Raw genomic sequence first — 24,042 nt, 5'->3', positions numbered from 1 at the left:
TGGAGCTCATCCAGAGATGACAGAGGTGACAGGTGAAAGCAGGAGGGGAGAAGATGGTTGGCTGGGGTGGGCGAGGAGGACAGAAAAGACAGAAGGCAGGCAGGGACTGGGCCGGGCAGCAAGGGGGTCTCTATCTCTGCCAGGCAGGCCCAGGCTGCAGGAACTAATTAGCGCAGAATGATGTCCTAAGGAGGCACTCTGACTCTGGCTCACACCCACACACTCACACCATGGAGTGTAAGGGATTGTGAGCATATGACTGCTGGAGGCAATGTCACCAGGCCCCTCCCTTCCCTTTTCCCCGCTCTTCCTGAGAAAACTTGGGGGCAGGGCAGGGAACCCAAGCTGGGAGGTGGGAGACCCTGGTTTGCCAGAGTCCCCGACCCTGCTTGGTCTCTGGCCTCCCTGTGAGGGGTTGATGGAGGTCCTGTCTGGCCATTTAAGCCTCAGACCACCCTGGGCCCAACCCCAGTCCCCTGTGACTCCAAGTTCTGCTGTCCCTCACTGCTTGTCTGTGTGTGTGTGTGTGGTCCACATATTTTGCTTGTCCCCATGTGTACTTATAAAACATGCTTGCACACCTGTGTGCACATGTATGTGTGTGTCCAGGTGCATCAGTGTGAGGAAAGGGAGGGGATCCCAGCTGCAGTGGTGAGCGGCAGCATCCTGAGGCCTGGCTCAGCCTCCCTCCCTAGGGAATCCTCCTCCACCCCACTTCTGGGCCCTCGGGCCCTCGGTGCTTGTGCTCCTGCAGCGGGAATTGTACTCACTGCACCCCTGGGGCCTTCTCTGGGGCCTCGGATTGACTGAGAACTGCCCTAGAAGAGGCGGGAACTCTCCTCATTTTTGTCAGGCTGGAGGGCTCTGCTGGGGCAGAGACCTGAGGGTCTAGGACCTGCTGGGGGGAGGCAGCTGGCCTGAGGCTGCCAAGGGAGCTCTGTGCTTCAGGAACACCTAGTTGGACTCAAGGGACACTGGACAAGGTCTGTCTCCAGCCTCCTTGACTCTGGGCAAAACTCTGGGAAGGAGAGGCTATAGCCAAGTGAACCCCCCACCCCACCCCACCCCCATAGCCAAGGATACAAGGGTAAAGGAGATTTTGCCATACATTGTTGAATGAAGTTTGTACCTTCCTATCTTCTGTACTGGGCTTCCCTGGTGGCTCAGATGGTAGAGAATCCACCTGCAATACAGGAGACCCAAGTTCAATCCCTAGGTCAGGAAGATACCCTGGAGAAGGGAATGACTACACACGCCAGTATTCTTGCCTGGAGAATTCTAAGGATAGAGGAGACCGGAGGGCTACAGTCCATGGGGTCCCAAAGAGTTGGACACGACTGAGGAATTATCACTTTCATCTTCTTTACTGCATCTATTCAGGACTAGGGAGATAATGGCCCCAGGAGCAGCTTAACATTTTAATTTATAATTTTGAAAAAAAAATTCATGTGTTTCAAAAATAAAAAAGTAAAAGTTATAATATAGGGTAAACACCTTCCCTCCCTCTTGCTGCTCTGCAGGACTGGCTGTCAGTTTCCCGTGTGTGCTTTCAGGGTTTCATTTACTTTCAGAAGCAAATACAAACACAAGCATCTCCTGAATGGATGACTAAGAGATCCGGGGGCTTTCATGGAGTGCCGAGAGCTGGGCCTCCCATCCCTGACCAGCCTCAGACCCGAGGATGTGACCGTCCCAGGATGATAATCAATCGGACACTTTCAAATATTTATGAAACACTGATGGATTTTCTCAGTCTGGAGTTGTAGCTTTCATGGAACTGGGCTTTATTAGCCAGAAAGTCAATATTTTCCCTGGGCCACGGCCCAGCTGCATGTGTTCCTGTCATGCCCCTGGTCCTGTGAGTCTCGCTGCTTCTGCCGTGTCAGCTTTTTGCCGGGGGCTCTCGACTTCCCTGCTGCTGTTAGGGAAGGACACACAAAGGCCAGGCCTCAGGAGTGAGCCTCTGTGCAGAGACCTACTCTGGGGCTTGTGTTGGGCAAATCGTTTTCCCTCCCTGGGCCTCAGTTACCCTATCTGAAAGGCGAGAAGATTGGTCAGTTATTGAGCTTCATTGCTGCTTGGTGCTCAAGGGGACCCTGCAGGGTTCCCCAGACAGGGGCTCCCTAAGTGCAGAGCTAGGTCTTCTCTTCCTCCTTTATCTCTCCCAGTGTCCTCAGGCATAGGGCAAAGCTCAAGCTTGGGCTCTTTCCTTCTCAAAGTATGATAGACTCAAGGCTCCATTATTTTGCAAAGAGGATGTTTCCACGGGCTCTAAAGAAACCACAACTCTTGGGCCTCACCACAACTTGTCCTGGGTCCATGACGTCTTCCCTGCGTGGCTGGGAAATATAAAGCTGGTGGGATCTGAGTCGGATCAGCGGTGAGGGATGGCCACAGAGCATGGCTGACGGGAAGTTGTGAAAAGAGAGCTGATGTTTCTGTGACTCTGAGGTCAAAACCAGGGGCAGCAGAGAGAGCTAATGAGCTTGGCTGCAATGAGTGGGTGAGGGGAGCAGGACTGCTGGGCTGCCAGAGTGGAGTCAGGTAGGGGCCCATCTGGTGCCAGGGAAGCTAAGGCAAGGCCTGCTTACCCTGACCAGCCTTTTGAAATATGTGTGTGTGTGTGTTTTAATTTTACAGTCTTGTGTTAGTCGCTCAGTCATGTCTGACTTTTTTCGACCCCGTGGACTGTAGCCCACCAGGCTCCTCTGTCTATGGAATTTTTTAGGGAAGAATACTGGAGGGCTAGCCATTCCCTTCTCCAGGGAACCTTCCTGACCTAGGGATTGAACCTGGGTCTCCCGCATTGCAGGCAGGTTCTTTAGCATTACAGACAGATTCTTTACTTTCTGAGCCACCAGGGAAGCTGAAAGGGTTAGTTGCTCAGTCGTGTCCGACTTTTTGTGACCCCATGGGCTGCAGCCCACCGGGTTCCTCTGTTCATGAAATTCTCCAGGCAAGAATACTGGAGTGGGTTGCCATTCCCTCCTCCAGGGAATCTTCCTGACCCAAGGATCGAACCCAAGTCTCCTGCATTACAGGCAGATTCTTTACCATCTGAGCCACCCCAGATGCTCTTACAATCTTAAAAATATTTAAACATATATTCTAGTAATAGGAATACATGAATACATTTTTACCACAAAAACTCAAACAGTGTACAAGCATGTCACAAAGGAGGCTTCTTTCCCTACAGAGCATCCTCCACTGTTTACCATTGTTAACAGTTTGACATGTAGCTTGCAGACTTTCCCTTACATGTTATATTTACACACAAAATACCTACATGTGCACAGATAAGAGGCTGTTTTATAACATAACTAGGATCCTACTAGATACATCTTGTCCTGAAATTTACTTTTTTCCCCATAAGCTTGGGAGATTACAACTGCTTCCAGGTTTTTCTTACAAAGGATGGGTCTTAGCTGACCTAACAACCCCTCTATATATGAGCATTCAGGTTGTTTCTGGTTTTTCACTATTACAAAGAGGGATGCTGGGAATATCCTTGATGATCCTGCTCTCTTGGCCTAGTTGAGGCCTCCTCTCAGTCCCGAGGTACATGGGGCCCACTCAGCCAAAGGTCAATGTCTGATCCGTGATGGCTCCTGAGTAGGAAGGGCCAAAGGCATGCTCCCTCTGCTGGGAGAAGCTGAATGCTGAGCCCAAGAACAGACGCCTGTAGGATGGCATTTCAGGCACTGAGATGGCAGTGGTGGGGTTAAGAATGCTGCCTGTTAAAGAATGCCACATCTCTTACTACCCATCCTCTCTGGTTCTCACCCAAGACAGCCCCAGAAGGGGAAACATGAAGATGCTGTAGGAGGAGACTGGAGTGGACAAGTCACTGATGGCTGCAAAGCAGAACGCCCAGAGGGGAGCGTGGGCTTGACTGGGACTTGATGAGCCCACCATTCAGGGTCACGAGCCAGAGTACGGAGCTGGGAGTTTGCTTTCTCTGAATGTTTGCTATATGTGAGGCTCTGTGCTAGGAAATCTGGATGCTTGTTGCTGTTTAGTCACTAAGTCGTGTCTGATTCTTTGCGACCCCATGGACTGCAGCACGCCAGGCTTCCCTGTCCTTCACTATCCCCCGGAGTTTGCTCACACTCATGTCCATTGAGTCAGTGATGCCATCCAACCATCTCATCTTCTGTTGCCTACTCCTCCTCCTGCCCTCAATCTTTCCCAGCATCAGGGTCTATATTCCTTCAGTCCTGTGTGGTAGCGGGGATTTCATTTACAGACACAGATACTGCAGCTCAGGTGAGGTGGCTTGCCCCAGGCCACACAGTCACTTTCCCTGACTGCACAGCCCAAGTCCATCCATCTTCCCTGGCTGCCTCCCTTTGGCCTTTGGGCTCCCCCACCAGATGATGCCAGGTCTGGAGCCCCACAGGTCTCCGGCCACCTGGACCTTGCAGGTAAGTGGTCAGTGGTGACAGATGGACCAGGGCCTCTCCTGGGAAAAGCAGGGTCATCACAGGGCTCGCACAAGCTGCCTGAGCTCATTCCATTGTGGCATCACGTGGCTGAGAAGCAGACCCTAGAATCTGCACAGGCACTGGGGGAGTCAGGCAGAGCTCAGGTTTGCTCAGGCTGTAGGTCCGTGGCTAGGTTTGGGGTTAAAGGGCAAGCAGCATGACTAGAGATTTGTTGGCTGGGGATGAAAAGCTAGGGCCTTTCTTACTTGTCCCTTCATATCTCTGTGTTAGGGCAGGATTTAGAGCTTTCTTCAGATTCTCAGAAGCATCTGTGGTTCCCAAAGAGGTTCGAACTTTGTGAATTAAGACACAGTCTCTACAGAGCACCTGGGGCAGAGGAAGGAGTCTGGGAGTCCTAGTTAGGATCCCATCTCTACCCTGACTCAGCGTCCCCATCTGTCTTACCCTGAGCTGGACCTGAGCATGCCTAAGGGCCTTCCTGACACCTCCAGCTGGACTCCACTCTCCATCCCGGAGAAAGCAGAGCATTCTGGGAGGCTTAAGTAGGGATGGTCTTTGAGAATCCCTGGGCTCCAGGGTCAAAGAACTGGAGAGCTGGCTCATGCCTTGGGGAGCAGGAGGTGAGGAGACAAATAAGAGAATACAAGGTAAATTTCTCTGTCTCTTTTTTTCCCTCCAATGGTACTGGGCAGAGAGGGTGGGTCCAACATGAAGAACTGGGTATCTGTGTGTTGAGTATTGGAAAAGCTCTTCAGGCTGGGGGCGGTGCCTGACCGCAGTGGGATGTGCCTTGGTGGGAACAGAAGAGGGGAGCCCTGCCGCCCCCCCCCCCCACCCAGAGAGCTCTTACCAGGCCTGGTAGATAAATTTCAACCAGAGCCAGAGTTTGGACTCTGGGGCTTCAGGGGTTCTGGAAGCAGCCCAAGGCTTGGATCCATCGATGAATGAGGCCCTGACATTGGCAGATGGCTTTAGCATCACACAAGCAGGGCAGACTTCCTGGAGGAGAAGGGAGACTGCATTGAGCATGTGTCCTGGAGCCAGACACACCTGGGTAACCCTCTCACCTCATCGTTTATCGGATGTACAACCATGAACAACGGTTTGCCTTCCTGTGCCATAGTACCCTTATCTCTGAAATGGGAGTAATAATAAATTCTAACCCAGAGAGTTGTTGTGAGGATCCCAATTTCTTATAATGATGCCTGACACAAAGCAACTGTTCAACAAAGATAAGTCATTTTTGGGATTATTTTCTCAATGTGATTAGAGGATAGGAAGAATATGAAAAGATGAAGATGCAGGCAGTCCAGGTGGCTGCCAGGGTGGGGCTAGGAAACCCAGGTCTGGAATAATCTCCAAGGAGGTTCTACCTCTCAGGGAATAAGGGGGCCCAGCACAGATTTACAAGCAGTGGGATCATCTAGTGCATCCCCACTGTGGGGACCAAACGTTGCCAGCTTCTAGCCCCAAGCTCTGTGATGATTGCCCGCATCCCAAAGACCCAGAGCACAAACAGTAGAATCTTAGTACTGTGACAGTTAAGAAAAATATTTAAAGTCTGAGGTGGGGTAGGAAGTAAATAGATGGCTGCCTACCTTGACCATGCACAAGCCAACTCTTCTGGGAGGTGGCGGGTAGGTGGATCAGACTATTGAGTCAATCAATAGCTTCTCAAGGGACAGGGCAGGTCCCTTTCCTAGTCTGGACCTCTGTTCCCTCATCAGTATAATGGGACTGGAGTGGTTGGACCAGGTGACCAGAAAGGCCCTGCCATCCGTGGTTATCTCTGAGCTAACAGTCCAGGCCAGAAGCCAGATGCAGAGTGTAAGGTAGAGGGCCGACCCTGGGGGGGCTCTCCCAGAGGGAAAGTTGGCAGGAAGCTGGGATAAGGCAGATCCTGTCCCCTCCCTTCTTGCTGCCTGGCGAGTGACATCTCCTCCGCTCAGCTCCCTGAACGAGACTGAGGCTGACTGACTGAGAAGGCTCCAGAGCCAGGCTGTCAGCAAGTGCCCCCTGCCACCTTTGCGTGGCTAATTTGCATAAAATTTGCACATATCTGCATAATTTAGGAAGCAGCCAGCGCTCATCTTGGGCAGTCCAACTCACTGTGATTTTATGAGCTTTGAAGTAGCCCTTTTTTCTCCTGCCCGCTCCCCCTTCTGCTTCCCTTTCTTCCGAGTCTGGGCTGTCAGATCCTGTTGCCTCTGCCCACTTTTCCAGGGCTGGAGGATGGGCCTCCCAGGCTGGCTTGGGTCTCCAGAGAGAGCCCCTCTGCAGCTGCTGAGTGTCGTTGTCTGTAAGCCTGACACTGGTTCCAGCCCAATCCTCCAAGAAACCTTCACAAAGAATGTTTAGGGATCCTGAAACAGCTCTAGGTCGTTCACAAAGAATAAGTCACTGCAAGGTAACCAAATCTTTTTTCCTGACAGGGCACTAGGACACAGGGTACCTATAGGTGCCTACAAAGCTCTGCACCTGATGTTGGTGAGGCCAAGATGGTACCCTGAGGCTGGAATACAGGGCATGGTCTACAACTGGCTGATCAAACAGTCGACCCTGACAGCTCATGGATTACTGACTCATGGATTGCTGTCAGCCCAGATGGATGTCACTACAACTGTGCCACAGGGCTCTGTCCCTCTCCTTTCAACATTTTTATACTTGAATTAGTCAAGACTCTTTTGGATACAAATAATATTAACTCAGCTTTCCTGGTAGCTTAGCGGTTGAGAATCCACCTGGCAATGCAGGAGACACGAGCTCCATCCTGGGGTCAGGAAGATCCCTGGGAGAAGGAAATGGCAACCCATTCCAGTATTCTTGCTTGGGAAATCCCATGGACAGAGGAGCCTGACAGGCTGTAGTCCATGGGGTTGCAAAAGAGTCGAACATGATTTAGGAACTAAACAACAACAACATTAACTCAATTCCAACTGGTTAAGCAAAAGAAAAAAAAAAAAAAGAAAGAGAAGGAATTTATTGGCTAATGTAACCAAGAAATTCAGGGGTACGGACTTCAGTCATAGCTGGATCCAGAAGCTCAAATACTATCATGAGAAAATTGTTTTCTCTCCTTGCTGTTGGCTTAAACTGGCCCTTTTGCTTTTAGAGCCCCTGGAAGCTCCAGTGCAATAGATACCATGCCAGCTCTAAGTTCAGGAGAATCAGAGTTTCTTCCTATCAGTTTCAATTAAAGTCTAGAATGCAGCCTTACTGGTTTAACTTGAGTCATGTGCCCAAGGCTGAACCAAGCTCAGTGATCAGAGGCCTGTGACCCACTCATTGGCCACACAAAGGTTACATGGGCAACTGGGGCTGGGGAAGGGTCAGCCTTACTCTAAGGATTGAGAGTGGGAAGGGGGATGTGACCGTTTCCAGAAGACACATGGGGTCCTGGATAAGATTCCAACCGGCAACTAGCATTTTCTATGGATAAGTCATTTTTGGCAACCTGACATACAGGAGCTGGAAATTGGGGAGGGAGAGGTTTGTGAAGACTCACTAGGAATGTGGATGTAAATGTCCTCACCTCTATGAGCTTAGGAAGAACTTGGGCAGGATTTGAACCCAGCCCTACTGGTTCCTGGGAACTTGGTGGGGAAGCCATGACGCCCAGTGACTGCAGAGCCCTGAGTCACCTGGCCTCTGAAAAACAAAGACACGCACTTTATAGAGCAAAAGGGACAGCAGCGGCCATCTGGATAAGGAACAGGGAGGCACTGCTATTTAGCTCTGATAGAAAGTGGGTGGGATGACCCTGGACTTCCTTTCCACAAAAGCTAATGGAGCTTTGGCCCTTTAAAGCTAAGGAGGCTTTGAGGTAGGGAGTAATTACAGACACAGGAAACCTCCATTTTAAGGCAGTCCCTCATCAACTGCACACCCGTTCATCCCATCCTGAGGCCAGAACTGCTGAGTCTGCCCTCCACCTCCGACCAGCTCAGCACTTTGCCTGCGCACTTGGGTCCCAGGGCTGCCCAGTCCAGGGTGGAGGCTGGAGCTCAGACCTGCAGCTCTCAGCCCTGCCTACACATCGTGCTGCCCAGGCCATTGCAGTGGGGTGGATGCTGCCAGCTTTGCCTGTGGCCTGGCAGAGTTCAGCCTCCTCCTCACGGGGCCGCTGCCCCAGGGAAGGGCTAACAACTGCCAAGCACTCAAGAGGAGCCAGACCCTGGATTAAGTGCTTTTACTCATTTAATCCTCAACAACCCATGAGAAGGATATGGTTTATCACCATAAGCTTCCTCCTTGCTTTAGGACCAAGGAGCCTGAGATCCAGAGACCTTAAAACCTTGCTCAAGGTGGTACATCCAGCAAACAGCAGTTGGATTTAAACCTCAAAGACCTGGGTTCTCGAGGTTGTACTGTGTCCCTGCCTCTTTCTGTGCCATCTGTACAATGGGCACACGATCACATGTGTCCCGTGCTGCCAGAGGTTAGGGAAGAACAAACCAGATTTTAATTTATTTATTATATTATCTTTTCTTTTTTTTAAATTGGAGTATAACTGGGCTTCCCTGGTGGCTCAGATGGTAAAGAATCTGCCTGCACTGTAGGACACCTGGGTTCGTTCGATCCGTGGGTTGGAAAGATCCCCTGGAGAAGGGAATGACTACCCACTCCAGTATTCTGGCCTGGAGAATTCCATGGACACAGGTGCCTGGTGGGCTACAGTCCATGGGGTTGCAAAGAGTCGGATAAAATTGAAGGACTTTCACTTCACTTTTTGTAATTGCTTTACAATGTTGTGTTAATTTCTGCTGTCCAGTGAAGTGAAGCAGCTGTATGTATACACACACCCCCTCCCTCTTGGACCTCCCGTCCCCCATCCCACCCCTCTAGGTCATCACAGAGCACCGGGCTGAGCTCCTTGTCTATTCAGCTGCTTCCTGCCAGCTATCCATTTTACATATAGCATGTGTCAATCCCAGTCTCCCAATTCATCCTACCTACCCCTTCCACCATGTCCACATGTCCACTCTCTATGTCTGTGTCTCTGTTCCTACCCTGCAAATAGGTTCATGTGTACCATCTTTCTAGATTCCACATATATGGATTAATATATGATTTTGTCTTTCTTTCTGACTTAACTTCAGTCTGTATAATAGGCTGTGGTTCCAGCCTTGTCTCTCCAAATGACCCAATTTCGTTCCCTTATATGGCTGAGTAATATTCCATTGTATATATGTACCACATCTTCTTTATCCATTCATCTGTCATTGGATGTTTAGGTTGTATCCATGTCCTGGTTATTGTAAATAGTGCTGCAAAGAATATTGGGGTACATGTGTCATTTTGAATTATAGTTTTCTCAGGGTATATGCCCAGTAAGGGGATTGCTGGGTCATATGGTAGTACTATTTTTCTTTTTTAAAGGAATCTCCATACTGTTATCCACAGTGGCTGTATGAATTTACATTCCCACCAGGAGTGCAAGAGGGTTTCCTTCCCCCCACAGCCTCTCCAGCATTTATTGTTTGTAGGTTTTCTTTGATGATTTCCATTCTGATCGGTGTGATGTTATACCTCATTATAGTTTTGATTTGCATTTCTCTAATAATTAGTGATGTTCGGCATCTTTTCAAGTGCCTGTTTGACATACAAACAAGATTTTAGAAGACAGGGCTTGAGAAGCACCCTTCTAAGACAGATCTTTGTCCTCACTACCAAGGCAGAAGAGGGGGAGCTGGGTGGGGGAGCAGGCGGCTGCAGCCCCAGGACAACTGCATGGAAGGAATGTGTGGAGGAAGATGGCATCAGCTGTGTCTACCACTGTGAAGAGGAAGCAGCGGGGGAGGAGAGTCAGGATGAGGCTTTAGGAGTGGAGACTGGGGCCTTAGCTGAGCAGTGAAGGTGGGCGGAGGGCAGCTGGCCAGGCCTCAGGGAACTGGCTCACACAAACCACTTGTGGAGGATTTTATCAGCAAGTGGAGGAAGGAAGAAGGAGGATGGGAACAGAGCTAGGAGAAGGCTTTTGATGCAGAGGAAACAGGGCATGCCTGGGTCACAGCCAGGGCATCGGGAGGGAGACAACCTCCTCATCTCCCAGTTCCAGAGTCCCCTGCAGGACTGGTGTCATGCCCATTCTACAGAGGAAGAAACAGAGGCTCAGAGAAGCAAGACCACTGATGTGTCTCCCAGCTGGGGTGTTGGGACTGGAGTTCACACAGACAGCTGGAGGCTGCTCCCTACCTGCATACCTACTGCTATGACTTGGGATGCAGAGATGGATGCCTCGTTTTTGTACATTGTCATACTGTTTTCCAGAGCTTGCACATCGAGCCCACCTTTGGAAGTCTCAGCGGCTCCCAGGACAGGAGGGCAGACTACCAGGAATCATCAGAGCCTCACATGTGAACAGCATTCTCTCCCATAGTCCCTGCCTTTCCCCAGAGGAAGAGCCAGGCCCAGGTTCAGGAACTTTCAGTCACTGCTGTCTTCAAGATGACAAACTGCTTCCTGAGGTGGTGAACTCCCCATTCCTCAGGGTGTGCAAGCCGGAGCTGGATGCTGTCTGGGCCTGGGCTATTACGGTTGAGATTGCTGCCCTGCATTAAGATATCCTGGCCCATCTCCAATGTCCTTCCCATCTCTTAGTTAGGGAAGTCCCATCCCTGATGGTGGAGCTTCTGGCAGCCAGATGACAGAAGTGTGGGTGTTGCTGGGCCCTCCCAGAGCCCCTCCAACTTCACTGTAGAGGCAGCTGCCTCCTCTGTTTCTGCATGTGCTTGTTTCTGGCTCAAGGGTCCCTGGACACAGGCTGGGCAGATCCCCATAGAAACAACTAATACACCTGTAGGTGCCCATGGCAGCAACCCAGAGCAAGAGAGGGAGAAGCCAGGGCCGGGGGCAGGGGGCTGGGGCAGCTGGGGCAGTGAGCCGGCCTCCCCCATTTGTGCCCCACAGCAGAGCCACGTGAGCTCATTTGTGAACTGCCTCATGTGGAGTGGGTCTCCCTGGGAAGCCACTAATCCCATCTCACGCCTCCTGTCTCCTGGGGGGCAGTTTCCGGAGGATCAGCGCTCCCCGCAGGAGACATGTGGGGTGCTTCCTGACTTCACTGACGTTTCTGATTCCAGGCCTTCAGCGGCTGTGCGACTTTCCTTCCAAGTCCTCGGTTCCACAGATGCCAGCTTGCAGGGCCAACTGGTGGTTACCCGGCAACGCAACAAATATTTGGGCCAGCCAGGCTGGTCCGTGCCCCCCATCCTGGGTTTAGTGAGACCTTAGAAGGCAGGCAACCCCATGGGCTTTGCCTATTTTTTTAAAATATCTGGGCACCAAGTAAAAATAACTCTGCTTGGCAAAGCCCTTTGTGCTGACCCCTTCTCCAGGGATTTCCATGTGGGGACCTGGGCGAATAGGTGGGGAGACTGGCAGAGATAAGGAAGGGATGGGTGAGAAGGCAGCAGGCAGCCGTGGATAGAGGAAGTCAGGGCTTTGGGGCTGAGAAGGCCTGGGTTTAAATCTGGCTCCGGAAATGTTGGCAGGTGGGAAAGAGTGGACCCCTCCCCCTCAGATCTGCTTTGCTCCAGAGAGCTACCCATCTCAGTCCCTGGCCTACAGCAGCCCCACCTGATCTGACCTGGCTCAACCTGGCTCCGCCCAGTGGGTCTCATACTACACCCCCCTCAGGCACCCCATCTCTCTCCGGGATGCCTCATTGGTCCTCTTGGCCCCTCCCACTCAGCCTCCACCCAAGAGGCAGAGATTTACACTAAAATAATCATCTGATTCCCTCATTAGGTCCTGCTGAGAACCTCTCCCGAGAGCCCCTTAGCTGGTACCCAGGAGAGCCCCTTAGCTGGTACCCACGCCCTACCCGGTTCCCCTGCCTCCTCCTCTTCCCTCCCCTGCAAACCTTCGGCTCTGGCCATTTGCCATTGTCTAAACCAGGCTTCCTTGGGCCTTCAGACCCTGGCTGGGGCTGGTCTTGGGCGCCACCCCACCCACCCTTCCCCACCTTCCGGGTGTCTGCCTTCTTGAGGATGTAGAGACTGGATGAGCTCCCCTGGCATTCCTGCTCTGACGCCTGTCAGTATACTCTGAGCAGAGATTTCTTCTTTACTGACTCATCCTACACCATCTCTGCACCCTGACCACCCCCTGCCCCCACCGCCCAGCCCTGGTGCCGTCCACCCTACATGGGGCAGGGACTCGGTTGAACCAAGGCAGGGCCCTTGGGGCAGGCCCCTGTGGGCCCGTGAAGTGCATTTGTGCCCTAAAAAGAGACTTCCTTCCTCTGGTGGCCACAACCCCACACGGAGCTGCTGGGCTTGAAGAGTGGAACACAGGCTGGACTTGAGTCCTTCTTCCTCCCTACCCAGACACTGTGACCCTGAACTCGACTTTGTCCAGGCCCGCTCCCCCAGGGCTGGCACTGCCCCCAGCGTAGCACTCAGAGGAAGCAGGCTGAGTTAAGCTGGAGTGGGCCTTCTCCCTCTCAGGGGGCCCCAGGTCTCCAGGCCTCTGCCCCGGGCTGGTCATGGCTCCCAGAGGTGGGTTATGTTCTCTCCTCGGTCATGGGTGCTTTCTGCTGTGTCTGCTGCAGGGAGGCTCTCCCCTCGGTGGGGCTCCCGACCCGGCATCTGGCCAGCATCTGCCTGGCACTCTGGCCGTTTGTGTAGATGCTCATTCTCATATATCGAATCTACGGCATTCCTCTTCCTGTTGATATTGTACAAACAAAAACCACGGTTGTAACTGACAGGCTGGGTGTCCAGGATATGAAGGGCACTGGAAATGTGAAGCTAGAGCGCAGGGCAGGGAGAGGCTGCCTGAGGCAGAGGGGCCTGCAGAGGGGCTGGGGCTCCTCGGCCTCCCCCATCCCCATCTTTCCCTGTCACAGGCTGCACTTCCTTCCGGGCATTTTCTGAGGAGAGTCGGTGACTCTGGCTCATCTCTCTCTTGTGTGAGGAGCAGGTACCCTGCCCACTGAGTCCAGAAAGAGAGATAACAAGCCCCCCACTCACCCTCTCACACATCTGACGGGGAGTAGGACAACCCCACCATGGCTCCCACCACACCAGAGAGAAAGCCCACATCTCCACGTGACTTACCTTACTGCTTACTGATTCGGCTCCATCCCCTCTCTGACCTCACATTTTCCTCTCTCCCCCTCAACTCACTCTGCCTCCACTGTGCTGGGTCCTTTGATGCCCCTCCCCCTCGCCAGACATGCTCCCACCTCAGGGCCTTTGCACACAGTTCCCTGGATCTCATAGTCTCCTAGCTCAGGACCCACACGACTCACTCCCCCCACCTCCTTTGCCTCTCTATTCAAGGGCCACCTTCTCAGCAAGGCCTTCCCTGACCACTTGTTTAAACCACAACCCCTCCCCAGAACCCCCAAGTTCCTGATTATTTTTTCCATAGCACCTATCATCATCGGAAATACAATTTATTTTTCTTTCTTATTTTGTTGGGTGCCAGTCTCCCCTCTTGGAGAAGGAAATGGAAACCCACTCCAGTATTCTTGCCTGGAGAATTCCAGGGACACAGGAGCTTGGTGGGCTGCAGTCATGGGGTCACAAAGAGTCAGACACAACTGAGTGACTAAGACTAGATTAGTCTCCTCTCTAGAATGTAAACCCCAAAAGGTCAGTCACTTTTCACCACTCCATCCCCGGTGCCTGTCAGAGGGTAAGTAGCATGAATGAGAGTTTGTAGAATGAACAAACGAGTGAATAGACAACAACAGCAGTAAGAAGGAGCAGCTGCCTTGGGTGGGCAACCTCTTGGGCTGACCTTTCGCATCCATTCTCTCCTTGAATTCTCCCAGCACCCCTCCACCTCCTAAGTGAGAGAACTGAGTCTTAGGAGGTTAAGACTCCCATGAGGTCACTCAGACAGCAGGTGACCAGGCAAGGCAAAGGTGGACCCTGCCGGCCAGCGTGTGCCCACTACAGCAAGTAGGGGGCTGCCCCACACCTGCCATCTGGAAGCTTACTTGACTTTGGCCTTGGAGTCCCAATGTCCCTGCAGACTCTGACATACCCAGCATTCCTTGGGCTGGGGAGGCGGGGTAGGGGAGAAGGTATGTGAGCATCCATCTTCTGTCCCTTAAGCCTGTGGTGTGGTCCTCTCCTCTCTGCCTCAGGCTGGGGAGGCGGGGTAGGGGAGAGGGTATGTGAGCATCCATCTTCTGTCCCTGCAGCCTGTGGTGTAGACCCCTCCTTTCTGCCTGCTGCAAGGTCCCTTCATGGTCTCAGGCCATTGGACTGGCCCACATCAATGTTCCCCCTTGCAGCTTCCCACGAGCACTGAAAAGGCACAGCTTTTAATCTCCCTTCTGCCCCGCCTGCCTCCCGCCGGTCATTTCAGCGGCACATGAAATATATTCCAACTCAACCTCTTTCTAAATCTACTTGGCGCCCTCTCTTCTCATATTAGCACCCCCTCTCCTCCAGCCCCTCGTTCTCTGCCATCCTCTGCCATTGCCTCCTCCAGCAAAGCCCCCAGGGAATGTTGTATATGAAATTATTTTGTGAAATCCAATAAAAATTTTAATCAGGTCAACATCATTACAGGAAAAGGAAATGATGGATCTTCCCTGGTACAGAAAAAATGAAGAGAAGAAAAATATCCACCAAGCCACCCATACACCAATGCCTGCCCTTGTATGTATTTGCAACCGTGTGTGTGCACCCCCACTGGTGTACGTGGCACCCTGTGCTTGCACACATGCGTGCATTCTCACGAGGCTTGTGTGCATCACTGGCAAGTCCTTGGCACCCTCTAGGCCTCAGTTTTCCCATCTTTACAATGGGGCCTTGATTACTGAACTCAAATCCCTACCAGCTGGGGAGCTCTGTAATCTGGTGCCTGCTCACAGCTATGCCCATGGTCACACCGCCTGGTGGAGGTGGCGGTCTCAGCCCACACTGCTGATAGATGCCATCTCAGAGCGCAGAGAATTGAGTCGAATACCCCAGCCTCCAGCTCCAGGCCCACTCCTAACATTTGTGGGGTCTGGGGCAGTGGTAAAAATGGAAGCCTGTGTACCATATGTCTAGATACTTACATTATAAATCAAGCTAACTGTTAAATAAAATGTGTTTTAGGTTCCTACCTTCACAAATACACCTTTAGGGAACCTGAAAGGCCAGGTTCAAATATAGAATTCTTGGGAGGAGCTGGCCCCCAGCCTCCAGCCCTGGCCTGCACCTCACTCTGCCCTCTGCCCCTGGCTCACATCTGTGGGGACAGACACCCCAGGCTGCAAGGCCTAGCTCTGTCTGCACCCCATGCCCTGATCACAGCCCCCTGGACTTGCCTCAGGCCTTAAGAGTGACCATCAGTGGCATGGTGCCCTCTTAGAAGGTGGGCGTCCACGGAAGAAGCCCCTCATGATAGAAAGTTCAGGCCAGAGCTCTCTAAGGTGCAAGGCCCCCAAGAGGAGCCCCTCTTACCTGGGTTGAGGGTGATGCTGACCCACCTCCCTGCCCTGAGGAAGAACATGTTAGGGGAAGCACACTGATTGAAACTGCCCACCCTGGCTAGGCATCATAGTAACCATTTGCATGAGTTGTTTTACAACAGGAGGTCCTGGTAAGAAACAGGGAACTAACAAGCCTCCACCAATCAGAAGAGTTCAGGAAAGGTCAAAAGGAGACACCACCTGTCCGACCACCTCCCAGAATCCTTCTCTCTGGCATCCATCTTGGCTGAACAAGGCGTGCACCATCAGGAAGGACTCTGAGTCAGAATGATTGGCTAAAGACAACCTGGAAACTAATTTCATCTCCATAAAACCCGAGACTGCAAGCCATGTGACAGAGCTGTTCTCCTGGGTTCCCTTACCCTAGTGCTCTCTGCCCGGGTGCCCTTTCCCAATAAAATCTCTTACTTTGTCAGCACATGTGTCTCCTTGGACAATTCATACTCGGAGTGGTACACAAGAGCCCAGTTTCGGGCCCTGGAAGGGGTCCCCCTTTCCTGCAACAAATGGACAGAGAAGCAGGAGTCACTCTTTGCACCATGATAAGGCCGATGGCTTCAGCTGGCAGTCCACGCTCAAGCCCCTTTCCCCACCCTTGTCTCTGGGGCTGGTCCACAGCATTTAAGGGGTGCTTGCCAGGGAGGCCCCAGGCACACAGATATGCCCCATAGTGGGTGGGAGTGTTCTCTGCACCTGCCCCACGAGTGTGGTGAGCTTCCTCCCTCAGGGATGTGGGTGGGGACACGGAGGGGGAGGGACACCCCGCAGGGGGCACTCACCCTGGGGAGAGGTCAGGCTTTCTGAGGGGGAGGGTCAGTGATGATGCACATGTGGGAGGAGCCCTGGGGGGAGGCACTTTCAGAGCCAAGGATGCCGCTAGCCGCCAGAAACTCTCAGAGTCTGTGAGTCTGGAAGACAAGTCCATTAACCCACTGCTGCCCATGGTCCCACCGCAAAGAGGGGAGTCTGGATTCCTTTTCCCTCACCCATAAAACAGGAAAGTGACGCTGGCCACTCTGGGGTTTCTGGAATAATTACAGGGGCTGCGTCTCTGATGGGGATAGGGTAGGAACAAAGGAGACCACCTGCCCCCCACCCCTCACCATTCTCTCTCTCCCTTCTCCAGCCCTGCCCCCAACCGGATCCAGGAAGCTGCTCTGCCCTTCTGACATTTACAGATGACTGTCCCTCCTCTCCTTCCTGCCGACATCTGAGCCTCCACCTGGGCCCGCCGCCGGGTTGGGGGCAGGGCTGGGAGGGACGCTGCTTAGCCTCTCCTCAGGGTTTCCCAGGGACAGGAATTTAGACCCCAGCCCTCCCCCAAGCCAATGGTGAGAGAGAGCCAGAAAGAGTGGGCAGAGGCTCCCCCTCCATGGAGCCTCTCTTCTCACCCAAGGCCTCTCTTCTCCTGGAACTCCTCCCATTGTCCCAGGCAGGAGACATTGACCCTTGCAGATCCACCAGAATTTCTCTCGCTTCTTGCCAGATGTTTATTCTGTATCAGGGGCCTAGGATTGCTGAATACGCTGCACAGCCCACCTCCCCCTCTTCCCCGGCCTGGCCCTGTTGCGGGGTGAGAGGTGGATAATATTCCAGCTCCTTATCTTCACAGACTTCCCAGGTGGCGCTAGTGGTAAAGAACTCGCCTGTTAATGCAGGAGATATAAGAGATGCAAGTTCGATGCCTGGGTAAAGAAGATTCCCTGGAGAAAGGCATGGCAACCCACTCCAGTATTCTTGTCTGGAGACTCTCATGGACAGAGGAGCCTGGCGGGCTACAGCCCATGGGGTCACACAGAGTTGGGCACAACTGGAGCGACTTAGCACTCACACCTCACAATAAGACATCACTGCAGTGTGCTTCATGCAGTCCTTGTCAAGTCCCCGGGTCCCCAGGCCGACTAGACTCCCCGATGCCCACATCAGTCCCCCACACTGGCACTGATCTCCTTCTCTGTTCCATCCCACTGCCCTTCTCTCTCTCCTCCCTTCCTGGGATCAGCTTGGACTCAAATGCCTGTCTCAGTGACTGCTTCTGGGGAAACCAGCCTATGATGGTCATGGATGCAGTGAGTGCCATCTGGGATTGGATCCCCAGGGCAGAAAGGACAAAAGCAAAGCTGGTGTTCTGATCTTACTCCTTACTGCAGGGCTCCCCACGTCCCCCAGGAGATAGTCTGTATTCCTGGGTGGGGGCTCCTCTGGCTTCCACATCCTCCTTGGCCACATCAGTGGGCTCTTGAGGCTTCCAGTTCCCTCCTCGGTTCTCCGCTAGGCTGTGAGTCCTGGGAGGGAGGGACTGGGACCTGGCACCAGTGTGGCACCCAGAAGATGCTCGGGACCAGCTCTTGAGGGTGTGAAGGTGCTGATCGTGCTCTGGGAGCTCGGGACAAGGGCTTAGTCACTTCCTGGAGGATCTGACTGGGATGGAGGGAACGCCTTCCCCACTACCAGCCCAAGGAAGCTGCTTCCTGCACGCTGCCATGAGAACATGTGAATCATGGAAACAATGATGTCTGGCCTACCGTGATTATTGGAGCATTTGTGCAATTCATCCTTTGCAATTTTGGGGAAGAGGCCCTTGTGCCAAAAGGAAGCTGCCTAGCTCCATAACGAGGCAATCTTGGGGTCTGCCAGGTCATACCTTCCAAGTGGCAGGAGGCTTGGGGAAGTGGACTCAGGTGTGGGAGCAGGCTGAGCGGGAAAGCATGTGGCCTGAAGGAGCTGCTAGGTGAGCAGGAAGAGCAGGAAGAGGCCGGGGCCAGGAAGGCCAGGGCCAGTCACCATGCAGCCTCCACATTGAGTCTGATTGTCTTCAGGTGTAGAAGTGAAGATGCCAGGTATGTCCTATTATTAAGTCTGGTGTGACCCCAGGCTAAGGTCTTGATCACTCGAATATGAGGGGCCTGAATGAAATGCCTGGGCTTCCCAGGTGGTGCTGGTGGTAAAGAACCCACCTGTCAGTGCAGGAGACACAGGAGACACAGTTCAGTCCCTCGGTCTGGGAGATTCCCTGGGGGAGGACATGGCAACCCACTCCAGTTTTCTTGCCTAGAAAATTCTGTGGACAGAGGAACCTAGTAGGCTACAGTCCATGGGGTCACAGAGAGTTGGACCCGACTGAGCAATTGAGCGCACAATAAAATACCATTTTGAAAGGAGCACAAAGTTTGAAGTGTGGCTTCAGATCCTGACTCTGCTACTTACTGGCTTGTGACCTGGGCCTTAGTTTTCTCATCTGTAAAATGGGACTAGTGGACATTCTGTTCTCCTTTCCGTGGCTGGTGAAAGGATAAGAGTCCTTGTTTCATTTGACAAAGTTTACTGAGCCCTTTCTAGGAAATGAGGATACGACAGTGAACAAAATGCAAAAATTTCTGCCTTGGGAATTTCCCAACAGTGCAGTGGTTAAGGTTCTGCGCTTCAGCTTCAGGGGCTGTGGGTTCTATCCCTGATCGGGTAACTAAGAAAAAAATGTCCCTTCCTTCATGAAGTTTGTGCTCTGAAGGGGGAGAGGCAGAAAAGGAGGGAACACAGTTGATAAACCAGATAATTAAGAAAAATAGACAGCCTGTGAGATACTGATAAATGCTAAGGAGAAAAATAAATCAGGAGAACAGAAAGTATCAGTGGCTGTGCCTGCAGTTTTGGGGTATCGGGGAAGACCATGCTGAGAAGGTGACGTCGGAGCAAGATTCGAAGGAGGTAAGGGAGGCGATCAGATAGATTCTGGGAAAAGGAAACCAGGCCTAGTGACGGGTAAGTGCTCAGGCTCTCAGGAGGTCATGTGGCCTAGGGGGCTGGGATGAAGGGGGCTCTTGGAGGGCTGGCTGGAGGATTCATGAGGGATCACCTCATCATGGTAGGGGCGTGGTAGTCTGTGTGTGGGCTAGAAAAGCATTCCAGACACAGAGTATTGCAGAGAGGAGTGAGTTAAGAACAAAGAGCAGAGATAACATGGCCACTGTAAGCACAGTGGGCCGACTGCCCAACAGACCCAGGAGAGCCTTCGGTTAGAACAGCAGGCCGGCTCAGGGGAGAGCCGACCCCTTTCATGGGTCAGTAGCCAGTTTTTACAGTCTCAAGACAAAGAACATTCCTGCAGAAAGGTGGCATTAGGTGATGGGTTCGGGTGGGCCCGTGGGTGCTCAGTTGCTCACTATGGTCGGAGCTACTAGACTGCAACCCCTGGGCTGTAGCCCGCCAGCCTCCTTTGTCCATGGGATTTCCCAGGCAAGAACACTGGAGTGGGTTGCCATTTCCTCCTCCAGGGGGATCTTCCCCACTCAGGGCTTGAACCCGCATCTCCTGTGTCTCCTTCATTGGCAGGTGAATTCTTTACCACTGAGCCACCTGGGAATACACACCTCTGGTGTGTATTTTTACCTAATATGGGGTCAGGGAGCTGGCCAGTAAGGGCCAGGGGGGCTCTTGGCAACGGTTACTACAGGGCTGAGTCAGTGCCAGAGACGGCCTTGGTTCTGGCTCCAGGTCTGTAGCCTTGGTACAGGCCTCGCACCTGCGACCTTGGTATGGGGCTCCATGGTAGGGACTTTGGCTTTTGCTTGGGTAAATTGGAAGGCTCCAGCGAGAGGAATGACAGGACCTGACATGTGTTTTAACAAATCCTGTTGTTGTGGGTGGGTCCCCTGGCTGCTGAGAGCAAAAGAAACAAGAGTAGAAGCAGGGATTCCATCAGGAGACGGTTGAAATTGTCTTGGTCAGGGGCTCAGACCTGATGAACCTATGCAGAGGGACCCGGTGATGACTGGTGGGAGGGGGACATAGGACATGTCATCATGTCATCAAATCGTCACTGGACAAGAAGGCTGTTCTACTTTCCGTTAGTTTCAAAAGCCTTCTGGAAACAGAGAAAGCCTTCAGGTGGTACTGATATGCCTTCAACACCTCTAGCTTCTGGCAATCTCCTCCTTTTAAACCCAAAATGACAGGCCTCAGACTCAAGGACTCCTGCCTTTTCTGTCTGGCTTTTTTTTTTTTTTTTCCATCATTTTCATTTGTATCATTTTCATGGCATTTGGTTTCACACTTACCTTCTGTTTATGAAAACTGAGACTGAATTTTCTCTTAAGTTACTAACAGAAAGGTTTCTTTTAAAATGAACTTATCCAAGTAAAATGTAAGTTGACCTAAAGAATATTAGGACAATAGCACAGATAGTATAAAAGTTCAGCAAACGTGGTATGGTGAGCCTGAACGGCTGCAGCTGGGGAACCTCAGAGCTGAGGTAGAGAGCTGATTTCTAGCTGTGAACTGATGTGCTAAGGCCCTGGGGTTCTGAGCAAAGCTTTGTACTTCCTGGTGTCTCCCAGACCTCTCCTGGCCCCCAAATCCCAACAGTGCCTCCACAGACCAGCCCTGCTCTCTCAACTCTTCTTCTACCATGCTCTGGTCAGGAAAGTGGAGCAAGGCCATGAGTTAAGAGCTGAGGGACAGGGTGCACTTGGGGCAGGGCGGAATCCTCGCATTGTTCCTTGGCAACCCCCTCCAAGGAGAGACTGAGGGGAAGGCATTGGTGTGAGCCTCACTGGCCCTGAGGGAGGAGGTTGGGGAAGACTTTAATCACCATGCCTGTCACGCCCCCGAGCCAGTCGCCAACTCTCGCCTGTCCCCAGGGAGATGAGCCATCGTCACATTTTCTTAGCCTTCTCTTCAATCTCAACTTGCCCTTTCTCCACACGCGGCCTGTAGATCATCCTTAAAGGTTGGCAGCAACTGGATTGGAGAGAGGAAGGAGGGGAGCGGCCTGTGGGGACGCCTCCAGGAAGGAGGTTTATTTTGGCCCCAGTGCAGCTGTCTTGTGGCTCCAATAAAGAAGGATGGGTCTGCACCATCATACACTCAGCCTGGGGGCTGGCTGAAACCTGCTCACCCTGCCCAGAAAAGGTATGGTCCAGGCCAAGCCAGCTTAGCAGGGGACTGGTCATTTCAAGCCGTGCCGTAGTCACACCTGACCGCACAGCCCATTCGTCCATTCTGCACACGGTGCCTGCTGTGCTCCCGTTCTGCTCACAGATTTAACTGCATATCCAGCATACTGAGCACCCCCTATGCTCTGAGCAAGATTCTGAGTGCTTCCATAGACAGCATCCTTTCCGAAAGCTCTTCTAGGATGTCAAGGCTGTTTTGGCATCTCCACTGGGGTTTTGGCTAAAGAAGCTCAAAGTGGCATGGCCAGTCCCCTCTGCCCACCTACCCTTGCTGTACCAGCTGCTATTCCTGAGTCCAGCCACCAGCCGCCCTCATGGGCAAAGCTGTGTTCAGGCTCTGGTCCTGGGTCCCCTGACCAAGTCTACCAGGGATGTCCACGTCCAAGCAGGACCAGAGGACACATCCAGCCTGTCCATCCATCTTTACTGAGCACATAAGCCTCCCAGTCTGGAGAAGGCAATGGCACCCCACTCCAGTACTCTTGCCTGGAAAATCCCATGGATGGAGGAGCCTGGTAGGCTACAGTCCATGGGGTCGCTAAGAGTCGGACACAACTGAGCGACTTCAGTTTCACTTTTCACTTTCATGCATTGGAAAAGGAAATGGCAACCCACTCCAGTATTCTTGCCTGGAGAATCCCAGGGACGGGGGAGCCTGGCGTGCTGCCGTCTATGGGGTCGCACAGAGTCGGACACGGCTGAAGCGACTTAGCAGCAGCAGCAGCAGCAAGCTTCCCAGTCACCTGCCCGGGTCCATTCCCTTCGGCTCTTCTCCGCCTGGATGAGCTCCCTCCACACTTTTCCCTCCAGCCAGGACCCATTCTTGCCCTGGCTCTGCCACTGAGTCACTACCTTAATTGAGGGTGTGGAGGTGGACGTTGGACAGACATGCCAGCCCAGAAGCCCCAGGGTTGGCTAGACTGGCCTCGCTTGCCTTCTCCTTCATCTAAACTCTCCCCTGGCCTCAGAAGCCCCGCCTCTCTAAACCCTCCTCTGGTGCTTCATCAGTTCGTAACACTCCCTGTTACTCCGGAGCTGGGGCCATCTCAGCTGGCTCGGTCCCAGAGGGCTCCCTGCCGGGCTTCTTATCCAGCTTTTCAGGAGGACAAAACGGTCCCTTCATGGACCCAGAGCTAGATTTAGGAGCCTGGGTTGGTGGGGAGCAGAGGGTCAGAGAAGCTGTCTTGCCAGCCGTGTCCCCTTCTCTCTTAGGGAGTTGGGTGCCTGGGTTGCCAGTTTCTTCTGAGGCCCGACTGAAGGTCCCCACAATCCCTAAGGCCTCTCCCTCTGGGACAGCAGGGAGACAGTCTGTCCAGTTTCTGGGGTTCTCTGGAGCAGCCCTGCCTGGATAACAGGAATGGCGGGAAGAACCCCCAGGGCCTTCCTAAGGAACGAGGGTACCAAGGACCTAAGATCAGAGGCCAGGAGGGTAGGCAGTGGGAGGTAGGCTGGGAGTGGGGAGTCAGCCCAGCTGAAGGAAGTCTGGGAGCTGGGTTATGAGCAGGAGCAGAGCTTTACCCGAACATTCCAGATCCGCAGGGTCAAGGGTCCAGACATTCACAAAAGTGTGTGTTAAGGACACGTGAAAGAAAGAGGTCCCAGTAATGGTCCGTCTGGAGGAAAACTCTGGGATGGCACACCTGTGTGCTTGAGTGCTAAGTCACTTCAGTCATGTCCGACTCTTGGTGACCCTGTAGATTGTAGCCCACCAGGCTCCTCTGTCCATGGGGTTCTCCAGGCAAGAATACTGGAGTGGGTTGCCATCCCCTTCTCCAGGGGATCTTTCCGACCCAGGTGTCGAACCCGCACCTCTTACATGTCCTGCATTGGCAAGTGGTTTCTTTACCACTAGCGCCACCTGGGAAGCCTGGCATGGAGCAGGGCATATTACCTCAGACAAATTCTGCCACACTTAGGGCAGGGTGAGGGTGGGGAGATAGACACAGGCAGCTCCTTAGTCCAACTCAGTTATGAGCTCTTCCAACAAGCCACTTCTAAGGGACCCATGTTCTTCCAGACTCTCATCCCAAGCATCTTTGCAACACCCAAACTGGAAGAATCTAAGATATACGACAATTCTAAGGAGTGAAAGATTCCAAGAACAGATTCCAAGAGTTCAGGGTGCGGAGTCCCCCAGCTTGGAGGCCTCATTGATCCTTCCTCCCTGACAAGTATCTGGGAACCATTCTCCCGGGCTCAAGTG

This window comes from Cervus canadensis, chromosome 17 (assembly GCF_019320065.1).
Source record: "Cervus canadensis isolate Bull #8, Minnesota chromosome 17, ASM1932006v1, whole genome shotgun sequence".
NCBI classification, from domain to species: domain Eukaryota; kingdom Metazoa; phylum Chordata; class Mammalia; order Artiodactyla; family Cervidae; genus Cervus; species Cervus canadensis.
This window is presented reverse-complemented; position numbering follows the sequence as displayed.